Below are 12,876 nucleotides of genomic sequence, written 5' to 3' on the forward strand. Positions count from 1 at the left end.
CCCAAGTCACAGCTGCCTCCCACAGACCTTACTTGCTCCCAGCATTGGGACTTGGCTGCCAACTTCCAGAGGACAGGCCAGAGTTTTCATCCTGGGAAGATGGACCCGCTGCTGCCAAGCCTCTGCATTACCACCAGTTCTCCTCCAGCTGGCTCTTTACACTCCGACCCAGGCCAGGTGGAGCGGGCACAAAGACTGGGGTGATTTGGGCTTTTGTTTGGAGCAGCTGGATGCAGATGCAAGTTCAGTCCCCAAACCCATGCAGCCTCCTCCCAGCAGCATCGGAAGGCTCCCTCCTCCCAGAGCAAGCCCCTGGGAGATCACAGCCTGGTTATTGGAAGGATGGAAACATCCGTTCCAGGCATTGCAGTCCCTCCAGGCTCTGACACCTGCTGCTGTGCCTGGCTCAGGCACACCTGTCTGGTCACCTCACAGGCAGCATCTGCACCTCAGGTCCCTCTGTCCCAGCCCTCTGGGTCTGATGAGCTTCTGCTCCTCAGGGTCCTTTTCGGCAAGGTCCTGCGACAGTCCCCTCCTGGGCGGAGGGGTCCAGAGGGCGTGGGGAGCCTGTGCCGACAGCTGGGCTCCCAGCCCACCCACTCACCATCACCACCGCACCTGCTATACTGGGTGTAGACTCCGCCTGGTAGGCTTCTGGCGGGCAAACCACTGTCTTTCCGGATGACCTCAGGGACGCCGCTTGCGTGCTGGCCTTCGGTGCGCCAGCCGATATCAGTCGGTGGAAGCGGGAGCTTGGGGAGTCCCTCGTGGGATGGGGTGGGGAGGTAAGAGGGCCTTTGGGCTGGGGCCTTGAACCATGAGTAGCAGTTTTACACACCGTGGACTTGGTGAGCAAGAAGCAGCAGCAAGAGACAAAGCGCCTGGGCGGCGACCTTGCCTGGCCGTTTAAGGGATGCAGGGTCGCTTTCTGGAGCGCGGGTTCTGGAGAAGGTAGAGAAGGGAGGGGAGGCTGCAAAGGCAGGTTGGGGCCAGACATCCCTTCCCCACGCGTGTGGAGGGACGCGATCCCAGAACACAGCTGCACGAGAACCCAGCAGCGGGGACCTGGGCCAGAGCCCCGCACAACCGCTGGGGCGCTGCGTGGGGCCGGCCTCGGGCTCCCCCTGGCGGTGACGCCCCGCGGTGCGCCTCAGGGGGGACCCAACGTCTGGGCTAAAAAAGACCCTTTCCGCATTTCCGTGTCCGCCTCTCCCCCCTCCTCACTCCGCCCCCACCAAGCGCGCCGGGCCGAGAACTCCCGTCTGAGGAAGCTCTGAGCCCGGGCACAGCCTTGCTGCAGACGCTCGGCTAAGCAGCCTCACGTCTCTCCCGCCAGAGCCGGCCCCCGCGCCACACTTGTTCTGAACTGTAGGACGCCGAGCTCTTTGGAGGTGGGGGCAGGAAGGCGCCAATCCTTTGCTGAAATGGGCGCCTGGGGGGCGGGCGTGCGCCCACTCCTAATGAACTTCATGAAGGAGTATCCCGGGAAATCCAGTCCAGGCCCCTGATGTGGGGAAACAAGGCCAGCGCCGAGGGAAAGCCGCGACTCTCTCAAGAGGGGCCACAGTTTCCTGTAAAATGGAGACAGGCAGCTTGAAATCCCACACACCAGGTGAGCACTTGCGTATGCGGGTCCCTCCCAGGCAAAGAAAAAAAGCAGCCTGACCGTCAAGCTCGCCCTCTTGGGGACTCAGGTGGAGGACGGATGTATCAGGGAGGGCTTCCTAGACAAGAAGGAAAGAATGTTGGAGTGAAGGGGAGTGTTGTGGGCAAAGGCTTGGAGGGCGAGTAAGAGTCGGGCAGGTCTGGGGAGATGGTGGGGGGTTGGTGCTCCGCGGTGGGGCTTCTAGTGCTCCAGAGCAGGAGTCAGAAGGGAGACCTCAGACGGGCCCGAGAGAACAGCCTCTAAGGTTCTAGCTGATATTTGAGTCCTCATAGCTCTGTGGAGCCTCTTCAGGGTTCAAGTAGGGGACGTGGTCAGATTTTTTCTAGAAAAAAATCGTTCTGGAAGGTGGTGGAGGACTGGTAGGAAACAAGGCAAAGGCGAGAAGAAAGCCCCACAATCAAGGAGAGAACCGGTGAGGCCTCTGTGAACTGCAGTTGTACCAGTGGGGCCTCGGGAAGAGCAACCCGTGGCAGAGTATTATGGGAGTGGGATCAGCTGGGCTGCGGGCAGTGGATAGTGATGGAGGAAGAGTCAGGTGTGCATCCCAGGCCCCTGGCGGTGTCCCCAAGTCCCCTCATGCCTCTCTGAGAGGCATGTTAGAGACGGTTACCACCTCGTAGGAAGGCATGAGAGACGGTTACCACCTCTTAGGAAGCCCCGCCTCATGCCCCTCTGGGCCATAATATTCTTTGAGGCCAAGAGAATTGTGTTTTCTCATTACTCTTGGAGAACTACTATGAGCTCAGTGTGGGGAGAGACCCAAGCAGTCCCTGCCTTCATGGTGGTTTCAGAATGTATAGGTCACTCTCAGCAGGTTCATAGAGCCCTTAGCCCTGAATATGCAGAAAAGGCAAAACAGAGAAACCAAAAGAATAAAACAGAAAGAAATAACACCGAAGTGGTTAACAAATTAGAAGGCAGGCACTCTTAACTTAGTTGCTTTTTAGAGTCAAGATTTTTTTTTAATTGCGATGTCAATAAATACTCATTATAGAAAAGCTTGAAAGCACCAAAAATGATAAGAGGAAGAATATTCATATCCTTTCACTCAAACTTAACCACTTAGTTGAGTTTATCATTTAGAGTTTTCCTTTCTTTCTTCCTTATATAGTTTTCAAACTTCTAACACAGTTGTGGTTAGATTGTCTTCACAACTTGCGGTGTCTTCTCACTTAAGAATATCTCTAAGGGATCTTTGTTTTGTTGCTTCCTTAATCCCCACCTACAGATTTCTTAAAGCTTTTAAATGGTATCATCTCATTCTATGTAGGATCTGAATATTAAAATGTTCTCACTTTCTTAAACCTCTAGTAACCAACAGGAATTGTGCTACTGAACACACAGAAGAGACTCTCTTTATACAATGCAAAAATGATTAGAAAAAAAGAATGATGACAGTTTGGCCATGACAACATCACCCAAGTTCTGCTTCCAGATGTCAGATAGACACTGATCTACTCCATGCAATTGATCTGAATGAATCTTCAATGTACATTATGATCAACTAATTGTTTCCATTGCTACCTTGCCATTTAATCTTGTTTTTAGCTGAAAATTCATCTTCAAAAGGACACATTATTTGCTATTCATAAGCTGCTTATAATAGCAAAAGGAGATACAGCACTCTTAGCTAATTTCTGGGTGAAATCCTTAACTAAGGGATTCTTCCCAAATGCTGAAGTATTTAGGCTTCTTCTTGGAAAGAAAAAAAGCAAAAAGAAACAATGTGCTCCTAAAGAACTTAGGTTGTGTGTGTGTGTGTGTGTGTGTGTGTGGGTGGGTGGGTGTGTGGTGTGTTTTCCCTAATGTGGATCATAAATGGTTATCTGTTTTCTTTATTTGGACCTCAGGTGTACAGAACTGGATTAATCACAACCCTTGGTCCATAACACAGTCTCATTTTGGCAAACTCTTTGTTTGGATATTTAATTTAGTTATTTTTATTTTACTTTTTGGCCATACCACACGTCATGCAGGATCTTAGTTCCCCAACCAGGGATTGAACCTGTGCCCCCGGTAGTGGAAGCGCAGAGTCTTAACCACTGGACCACAACAGAAGTCCCAATTTAGTTATTTTTAACATTGTGAAAAGCAAACTAAAAGCTAAGACCTTGACAAAAGCTTATTTCTAACCATATAGTCTCTGCCTCCTTCACCCTCTCTCCCTGTTTCTGTAACTTCCAAAATTATTATGCTCAACCATGTTTCATTATTCCCTTGTTTTTCTTTTTATAGTTTTTTCCTGCATTTATATGTAATCCTTATATTTTTATTTTTTATTTTTATTTTTGAAGGGTATTTTAGTTTTATGAAAAGGCTATCATGCAGAATGGACCTTTTGGGACTTATTTTTTCACTTAGTCTCATCCACAACGTTATATATCTTTGTGGTTTATTCTGTTGTATATAACACTTCGTTGTTTTGCTGTTCAAAAATCTGTTCCCGTTGACGAGTTAAAAAAAAACCAAAAAGAATATCTATAAGGCATTTCCCATTATATAACAAACTTTCCCAGGTCACCTTAAATATCGCAGGGTTGAACAGGTCACCGCAATCCTGGCCTGCCAGGTTCAGCTTAATCCCTGACCCCTAAACTCCAGTAAATCTACAAATTATGAATGCAGTGCCACTTGGTTTACTTGTGTTTTGCATTATAACAGAAGTTAAGAAACCTGGCTTCCAAATGCTCATTAATCCTTGTTTTTTTCCTGGAAAAGATCTGGGCAACTCTAAGCACAGTGACTTAGAAACTACAGCAGTATAAATAACTTCCAGTGGAAGCAAGGATGAAGTATGGACTGAGGTTAGTTAATAAGATCGGGATAGTGTCCTGTATTATATGAAGTGTGTGGTTTAGAGATGGTGACCCTAGGGAATAATCAGTGCCGTTCTAGGTTGTGTTCACATTGATCTCATAAGGAAGAACTGAGCTATTGAGGCATGGTTGGATAGAGACATTGTCTCATTATTTGAACTCCACCAAAAAGAAGAGTTTGCAGCATACTCTCAGTGGTTGACCCAGGAAAGGGAAGGAGGTGTTTGTCATTATTCACACTGTGAATCACAGCTAGAAAGAGGGGCTCTGCTGACCTTTAAGGAAACCTTAGGAACAGGCCTTATGTTTTGAGCTCAGAGACCCAGGAGCACAAGTGTTCAACATCTTCCAGGAATTGGGCTCCATCATTGCCTGGGTCCTTGCTCTTCAGGGTGGGGGCTACAAACCTATTGGCATCACCTGGGAGCTTATTAGTAGCCCCTACCCAGATCTACTGAATCAGAATCTGTATTTAAAGAATCCCCAGGTGATATGCACATTCAATTTGAGAAACACTGCTCTCTGTAACATCTAGAATCCTACAGCTTTTTTCCTTCAGAAAAATTAGACCCTGGGTAAGGCTGTCAATAAAAAGGATGTTTAAAGGGGACCAATTTTGTGGCTTAACTTTTTTTTTTAATTGAAGTATGGTTGATATACAGTGTTGTGCTAGTTTTGGGTGTACAACAAAGTGATTGAGTTATATGTACATATACATATATCTTTTTTTTCAAATTATTTTCCCTTATAGATTATTACAAAGTGTTGAGTATACTTCCCTGTGCTATACAGGAGGTCCTTGTTGGTTATCTATTTTATATATAGTAGTGTGTATCTGTTAATCCCAAACTCCTAATTTATCCCTCCCCGCCCCCTTCCCCCATTCTCCTTTGGTAACCATAAGTGTGTTTTCTATGTGGGTCTATTTCTGTTTTGTCTGTAAGTTCATTTGTATATATTTTTTTAGATTCCACATATAAGCGATGTCATATGATATTTGTCTTTCCCTGTCTAGCTTACTTCACTTAGTATGATAATCTCTAGGTCCATCCATGTTGCTGCAGATGGCATTATTTCATTCATATATATGATGGAATATTGGATAAAGAGATATTCTTTATACATTCATCTGTTGATGGACATTTAGGTTGCTTCCATGTCTTGGCTATTGTAAATAGTGCTGCCGTGAACATTGGGGTGCAAGTATCTTTTCGAATTATGGTTTTCTCTGGGTATATGCCCAGGAGTGGGATTGCAGGATCATAGGGTAGCTCTATTTTTAGTTTTTTAAGGGACCTCCACTGTCCTCCATAGTGGCTGCACCAATTTACATTCCCATCAACAGTGTAGGAGGGTTCCTTTTTCTATACACCCTCTCCAGCATTTATTAGTTGTCGACTTTTTTTATGATGACCTTTCAGACCGGTGTGAGGTGATACCTCATTGTGATTTTAATTTGTATTTCTCTAATAATTTGTGATGTGGAGCATCTTTTCTTGTGCATTTTGGCCACCTGTATGTCTTCTCTGGAGAAATGTCTATTTAGATCTTCTGTCCATTTTTTGATTGGGTTTTTTTTTTTTGATATTGAGCTGTAAGAGCTGTTTGTATATTTTGGAGATTAATCCCTTGTCGGTCTCATCATTCACAAATATTTTCTCCCATTCTGTAGGTTGTCTTTTTCCATTTTGTTTATGGTTTCCTTTGCTGTGCAAAAGCTTTTAAGTTTAATTAGGTCTCATTTATTTTTGTTTTTATTTCCATTACTCTAGGAGACAGATCCAAAAAGATAATTGCTGTGATTTATGTCAGAGTATTCTGCCTATGTTTTCCTCTAGAAGTTTTATAGTATTTGGCCTTACATTTAGGTCTTTAATCCATTTTGGGTATATTTTTTTGTATGGTGTTAGGGAGTGTTCTAATTTCATTCTTTTACGTGTAGCTGTCCCGTTTTCCCAGCACCACTTATTGAAGGCACTGTCTTTTCTCCACTGTATATCCTTGCCTCCTTTGTCATAGATTAGTTGACCATGGGTGCGTGGGTTTACCTCTGGGCTTTCTATCCTGTTCCACTGATCTATGTTTCTGTTTTTGTGCCAGGACCAGGGTGTTTTTATGACTGTAGTTGTTTGTAGTATAGTCTGAAGTCAGGGAGCCTGATTCCTCCAGCTCCGTTTCTCTTAAGATTGCTTTGGCTATTCGGGGTCTTTTGTGTTTCCTTATAAATTATAATATTTTGTGTTCTAGTTCTGTGAAAAATGCCATTGATAATTTGATAGGGATTGCATTGAGTCTGTGGATTGCCTCGGGTAGTATAGTCATTTGGACAAAATTAATTCTTCTAATCCAAGAACATGGTGTATCTTTCCATCTGTGTCATTTTTTATTTTTTTCATCAGTGTCTCATAGTTTTCAGAGTACAGGTCTTTTGTCTCCTTATGTAGGTTTATTCTTAGGTATTTTATTCTTTTTGAAGCGAAGGTAAGTGGGATTGTTTCCTTAATTTCTCTTTCTGATCTTTTGTTGTTAATGTATGGAAATGCAACAGATTCCTGTGTATTAATTTTGTATCCTGTACCTTTACTGAATTCATTGATGAGGCCTAGTAGTTTTCTGGTAGCATCTTTAGGATTTTCTATGTATTTTCTGTAGTATCATGTCATCTGCAAACAGTGACAGTTTTACTTCTTCTTTTCCATTTGGATTCCTCTTGTTTCTTTTTCTTCTCTGATTGGTATGGCTAGAACTTCCAAAACTATGTTGAATAAAAGTGGCGAGAGTGGACATCCTTGTCTTGTTCCTGATCTTAGAGGAGATGCTTTCAGCTTTTCACAGTTGAGAATGATGTTAGCTGTGGGTTTGTCATATGTGGCCTTTATTATGTTGAGGTATGTTCCCTCTGTGCTGACTTTCTGGAGAGTTTTTGTCATAAATGGATGTTGGATTTTTCAAAAGCTTTTTCTGCATCTATTGAGATGAGCATATGGTTTTTATTCTTCAATTTGTTAATGTGGTGTATCACGCTGATTGATGGGTGGATATTGAAAAATCCTCGTATGCCTGGGATAAATCCCACTTGATCATGGTGTATGATCCTTCTAATGTATTGTTGGATTCGGTTTGCTAGTATTTTATTGAAGATTTTTGCATCTATGTTTATCAGTGATATTGGCCTGTAATTTTCCTTTTCTGTGGTACCTTTGTCTGGTTTTTGTATCAGGGTGATGGTGGCATCATAGAGTGAGTTTGGAAGTGTTCCTTCCTCTGCAATTTTTTGGAATAGTTTCAGAAAGATAGGTGTTGACTCTTCTCTAAACATTTGATAGAATTTGCCTGTGAAGGCATCTGGTCCTGGACTTTTGTTTGTTGGGAGTTTTTTAATGACAGATTCCATTTCAGTACCTGTAATTGATCAGTTCATATTTATTTCTTCCTAGTTCAGTTTTGGGAGGTTGTACCTTTCTAAGAATTTGTCCATTTCTTCTAGATTGTCCATTTTATTGGCATATAGTTGGTTGTAGTAGTCTCTTATGGTCCTTTCTATTTCTGTGGTGTCCATTGTAACTTCTTTTTCATCTCTAATTTTATTGATTTGGACTTTTTTTAAAAATTAAAAGCTGTACGCGGGCTTTCTCTAGTTGCGGCAAGTGGGAGCTACTCTTCATTGCGGTGGCTTCTCTTGTTGTGGAGCATGGGCTCTAGGCACATGGGCTTCAGTAGTTGGGGCTAGAGCACAGTCTCAGTAGTTGTGGCACATGGGCTTAGTTGCTCTGTGGCATGTGGGATCTTCCCGGACCAAGGATCGAACCTGTGTCCCCTGCACTGGCAGGTAGATTCTTATCCACTGCACCACCAGGGAAGTCCTCCCTTTCTTTTTGTTGATGAGTATGCCTAAAGGTTTATCAGTTTTGCTTATCTTTTCAAAGTACCAACTTTTAGTTTAATTGATCTTTTCTATTGTTTTCTTAGTCTTTATTTCTATTCTGATCTTTTTCATTTCTTTCTACTAACTTTGCGTTTTATTCGTTCTTCTTTCTTTAGTTGCTTTTGGTGTAAGGTTAGGTTGTTTATATGAGATTTTTCTTGTTTCTTGAGGTAAGCTTGTATCGCTGTCAACTTCCCTCTTAGAGCTGCCTTTGCCATGTCCCATAGGTTTTGGATCATCATGTTTTCATTTTCATTTGTCTCTAGGTATATTTTTAAATTTCCTCTTTTATTTCTTCAGTGATCCATTGGTTGTTTAGTAGCATATTGTTTAGTCTCCATGTGTTTGTGATTTTTGCAGTTTTTTTCTTGTGGTTGACTTCTGATCTCATAGGATTGTGGTTGGAAAGGATGCTTGATATGATTTCAGTTTTCTTAAATTTACTGAGGCTTGCTTTGTGGCCCTGCATCATGTGAGCTATCCTGGAAAATGTTCCATGTGCACTTGAAAAGAAAGTGTATATGCTGCTCTTAGATGGAATGCTCTGTAAATATCAGTGAAGTCCATCTGGTCTGGTGTGTCTTTTAAGGCCTGTGTTTCCTTGTAGATTTTCCGTCTGGTTGATCTGTCCATTGATGTAACTGGGGTGTTAAAGTCCTCCACTATTTTGTGTTACTGTCAATTTCTCCTTTTATGGCTGTTAACATTTGCCTTATATATTGACGTGCTTCTGTGTTGGGTGCATATATATTTACAATTATTATGTCTTCTTCTTGGATTGATCCCTTGATAGTTATGTAGTGTCCGTCTTTGTCTTTTGTAACAGTCTTTGTTTAAAGTCTATTTTGTCTCATATGAGTATTGCTACTCCAGCTTTCTTTTGATTTCCATTTGCATGGAGTACCTTTTTCCATCCCCTCACTTTCAGTCTGTGTATGTCTCTTATAGACAGCATATATATGGGTCTGTTTTTGTATCCATTTAGCCCATCTGTGTCTTTTGGTTGGAGCATTTAGTCCGTTTACATTTAAGATAATTATAGATATGTATGCCATTTGGTTGATTGTTTTGGTTTTTTTTTTTTTTGTAGGTCTTTTTTCTTTCCTCTTTTGTTCTCTTGTGATTTGATGACTATCTTTAGTGTTGTGCTTGGATTCCTTTTTCTTTTTTGTGTGTATATCTATTGTAGATTTTTGGCTTGTGGTTACCCTGAGGTTTTGATATAGCAGTCTATACGTAAACATAATTGTTTTAACTTGCTGATCTCCTAATTTCAAATGCATTTTAAGTATCGTGCATTTGTACTTGCTTCCTTTCACAATTACTGGTTTTGATATCATATTTATGTGTGGATGTGATTTCCTACCTTTACTGTATGTTTGCCTTTACCAGTGAGCTTTCCCATTTCGCAATTTTCTTGTTTCTAGTTGTGGCCTTTTCTATTCTGCCTAGAGAAGTTCCTTTACCATTTGTTGTAAAGCTGATATGGTGGTGCTGAATTCTTTTACCTTTTTCTTGCCTGTAAAACTTTTGATTTCTCTGTCAAATTTGAACAAGAGCCTTGCTGGATAGAGGATTCTTGGTTGTAGGTTTTTCCCTCATCACTTTAAATATATCATGCCACTCCCTTCTGGCCTACAGAGTTTCTGCTAAAAAAATCAGCTGATAGCCTTATAGGGATTCCCTGGTATGTTATTTGTTGCTTTTCCCTTGTTGCTTTTAATATTTTCTCTTTATTTTTAATTTTGTCAACTTGATTACTATGTGTCTTGGTGTGTTCCTCCTTAGGTTAATCCTGTATGGGACTCTCTGCACTTTCCAGACTTGGGTGACTGTTTCCTTTCCCAGGTTAGGGAAGTTTTCAGCTATTATCTCTTAAACTATTTTCTCAGGCCCTCTCTCTCTCTTTTCCTTCTGGGACCCCTATAATGTGGATGTCATTTGTGATTGATGTTGTCCCAGAAGTCTCTTAAAATATTCTCATTTCTTTTCTTTTTTTTTCTTTTTTTTTTTAAAGAAGATGTTGGGGGTAGGGGGTTATTAATTAATTAATTAATTTTGCTGTGTTGGGTCTTCGTTTCTGTGCGAGGGCTTTCTCTAGTTGTGGCAAGCAGGGGCCACTCTTCATCGCGGTGTGCAGGCCTTTCACTATTGCGGCCTCTCTCGTTGTGGAGCACAGGCTCCAGTTGCGCAGGCTCAGTAGTTGTGGCTCATGGGCCTAGTTGCTCCACGGCATGTGGGATCTTCCCAGACCAGGGCTCGAACCCGTGTGCCCTGCATTAGCAGGCAGATTCTCAACCACTGCACCACCAGGGAAGCCCCCTCATTTCTTTTCATTCTTTTTTCTTTATTCTGTTCCTTGGCGGTGATTTCTACCGCTCTGTCTTCCAGCTCACTTACTCGTTCTTCTGCCTTATTTATTCTGCTATTGATTCCTTCTAGTGTATTCTTCATTTCACTTACTATATTCTTTAACTCTGGCTGTTCTTTATATTTTCTAACTATTTGTTGAAAACTTCTTGTAACTTCTCACTCTTTGCATCCATTCTTTTCCTGAGTTCTTGGATCATATACGATCATTGCTCTGAACTCTTTCTCAGGTAGATTTGCCTGTCTCCACTTTACCTAGTTATTCTAGTGGGGTTTTATCTTGTTTCTTTGTCTGGAACATATTCCTCTGCCATCTCATCTTGTCTAAATTTCTGTTTGTATTTTTTTTTTTAAGATTTTTTGTTGCTTTTGTTGTGGACCATTTTTAAAGTCTTTATTGAATTGTTATAGTATTACTTCTGTTTTATGGGGGTTTTTTGGCTGTGAAGCATGTGAGATCTTAGCTCCCCAACCATGGATGGAACCTGCACCCCCTGCATTAGAAGGTGAAGTCTTAACAACTGGACTACCAGGGAAGTCCCACTGTTTGTATTTTTATGTATGCAGCAGGTTAGTTATGTTTCTCGACTTTGGAGAAGTGGCCTTCTGGAGGGGATTTCCTCTGTGTCCCAGCAGTACATTCCCCTCTCATCACACAAGGGCGAATGACCAGCTGATCCCAGGGGAATGTCTGACTTGTGTTTGCATATTCAGGTCCGCAGGCTGCAGGATTGTAGTTTTCTTGCTTCTGTTGTCTGCCCCCTGGTGGGTGAGCCTGGTCTAGAGGCTCGTGCAGCCTTCCTGGTAGGAGGACCCAGTGCCTGCCCACTGTTGGTTTTAGCTGGGTCTTGGCCATCTGGTGGGGCAGGGCTGTGTCAACTGCTGTGTCTAGAGGTTCCTGTGGGCTCAGGAAGTCCTTAGGCAGCCTGTCTGCTGGTGGGTGGGGCTGTGTTCCTGCCCTGTTGATTGTTTGGTCCCAGCACTGGAGCCACAGGCTGTTGGGTGGGGCCAGGTCTTGGTGCCAAAATGTCAGCCTCTAGGAGAGCTCACACTGATGAATACTCCCTGATACCTCTGCCACCAGGTCCTTGTCCCCAGAGTGAGTCACAGCAGCCCCTCGCCTCCCACAGAGACCCTCCAAGACCAGCAGGTAGGTCTGGCCCAGGCTCCCATGAAGTCACCGCTCTTTCCCTGGGCCCCAGTGCACATGAGACCTCACGTTCACCCTCCAAGAGTGGAGTCTCTGCCTTCCCCAGTTCTGTGGAGTGCCTGCAATCAAGCCCTGCTGGCTTTCAAAGCCAAACGCTCTGGGGGCTCCTCCTGACAATGCTAGACCCTCAGGCTGTGGAGCCTGACATGGGGCTCAGAACTCTGACTCCTGTGGGAGAACTTCTGTGATATTATTATTTTCCAGTTTGTGGGTCACCTCCTGGGGGCTTATGGGATTTGATTATATCGTGAGCACACACCTCCTATCATCTCATTATGGGATCTTCTTTATGTATTTGGATGTAGACTTTCTTTTTTTTGTTAGACTCCAGTCTTTTTTATCAATTGTTGTTCAGCAGTTAGTTGTAATTTTGGTGTGCTCATGAGAGGAGGTGAGCTCAAGGTCATTCTACTCCACCATCTTGTTAAGAAAGCTGTGGCTTAACTTTTGATTATTAAATAGATTAAATAAAAACATGACTGTATGTTCAAGAATTCCAATCTCTGGGAATGTCTTTCTTTTTCATCTTTCCAAGAGGCAATTATTTTTCTCCCAAGTGCTGCTGGGGAGTGTTCTCTACAGTGACTTTTCTGGGATTCCACAGAAATATAAAATGTGAGGGCTTTGCCTGAGTGTGATTCATAGGCAAGCCATGTCTCCTTAGGAAGGTTTGAATCATGTTTTCAATATACATTTTTAAAAACTTTTATTATTGTTAAGCATTTACAGCTGGCTCTGTTTCTTCTCGTCAGCTTCTCATCCTTTCAAGGTGATATCATGTACTAGACCCCAGTTCAGAGAGAGGGGCCAGGCTGCAGTTGGAGGTGGACAGTCCCCCTGTTGAGGGCACGGCTGAAGAAACAAATCTCTGGAGAGGCTGAGGAACTGT

The 12,876-nt window shown here is 43.1% G+C and overlaps 1 pseudogene across 1 annotated transcript in view; it reads right to left on the reverse strand.

Annotated features, from left to right (window-relative positions):
- Nucleotides 1–1,318: 1,318 nt before the first annotated feature.
- Nucleotides 1,319–12,876, reverse strand: part of LOC309816262 (protein FAM220A-like) — a 58,254-nt pseudogene continuing 46,696 nt past the window's right edge. The window contains exon 2 of the transcript in view: nt 1,319–1,571. The product of the transcript in view is annotated as a protein FAM220A-like (transcript). The remainder of the gene's footprint in view (nt 1,572–12,876) is intronic.

Source organism: Mesoplodon mirus (genome assembly GCF_964341445.2).
Source record: "Mesoplodon mirus genome assembly, chromosome: 2".
Taxonomy (NCBI): Eukaryota; Metazoa; Chordata; class Mammalia; order Artiodactyla; family Ziphiidae; genus Mesoplodon; species Mesoplodon mirus.